Source organism: Atta colombica, unplaced genomic scaffold (assembly GCF_001594045.1).
Source record: "Atta colombica isolate Treedump-2 unplaced genomic scaffold, Acol1.0 scaffold92, whole genome shotgun sequence".
NCBI lineage: Eukaryota > Metazoa > Arthropoda > Insecta > Hymenoptera > Formicidae > Atta > Atta colombica.
In genome coordinates, this window is record NW_017259586.1 from 1,200,440 (window position 1) to 1,201,773 (window position 1,334).

Sequence of the window (1,334 nt, forward strand, 5' to 3'; positions counted from 1 at the left end):
ATGTGTTTATGTATATAACTATGTATTTATGTAGAATATCTCTCCTCTGTTATATATCATCGCCTGCGCGACGGATATTTACAATAATTACTTAAACTCTCGCGAGATTACTGGATTCTTCGGTGGCGTAAGTTTCGTGCGTATCCGGAGGAGAACTTTCTTCGCATCGCTGAATTCCTTCTCGCACGAGTCACTTTCTCGCTTTAATCTCCTCCGCACAGAGATTGGAAAGAAGGGAGAGAAAGGTTTTTTTTCCAAGATGATAATTTCTTCCAGAAATATTTCAGGAATACTAATTCGCGTGGATATAGTGGCTCGTGCGAAAGGAGCTTCAGCGGTAACCCGGTGTTGCTTCGTGATCATTCGGACGTGCATCGCCGTGTTACTGGCACGCAGGCACAGGTAAATTCGCTTTCATCGCAGCAGCCTCCAGTCGCGAAAGCTACGTCACTGCTCGAAACCCGTCGTCGCTTCGTTTCGTTTTTTTCGCAGAGACACCACTCGACACCCTCGCTTCAAGGAGTCCAACGACCTCCTCCTGGTTAATCCTTTCTTTCGTTCTCACCGTCCGGCTGCCTCCGATGTGCATTTTCATCGTGGTGCATCTTCGCCGCGCGATGATCGTCGGATGACTTCGCGGCGGCGAGTTACATCCTTGAAGGATTCACGAAGACTCAGAACGGCGCGAGTAGATTCCTTCGTTCCTTGTTCGTTCTGCGCGATAAGGATAGAGACACATACACACACACACACATACACACGCACGCACACAATTTCTCTTTCTCTTCAACATGTATAAGACTGTCAAGGACTCTCTCTCTCTCTCTCTCTCTCTCTCTCTCTCTCTCTCTCTCTCTCTCTCTCTCGCGACTGTCCGCAGGATAAACGCGAGCACGCGCGGACGGACTGTGACATCATTGAGCGTTCCAGGTACGAGTGACGGTCTTTTTCTCGTCGAACCGGACGTTCCAAGTTACGGAGGATTCCGTCGTTCGTGATTGATAGGGAAGACCGGGCACCTAATCTCCGCGTTGCGATTGGATATCTAATCTCTACGCGGATTCTCTCTCGTATCAAGTAGGATACAGTGTCTTGGAAGCTAAGGGAATTCCCCGATAAAAGGACCATTTTCGTGTTTCAATTCGGCGGATTGATTGCTTCGAACGATACAATTTGCGCCTTTATAGAAGATGTACAAGAATTTCGAGGCAACAATCTTCACTATCGGACAAAGGTCGATTAATCATGTTGGAGTAAAGTGATGGATCGATAGATTCCGTTTTCAGAAACAGATTAATAGAACTGGTTTCGTGTGTATATATATATATATATAT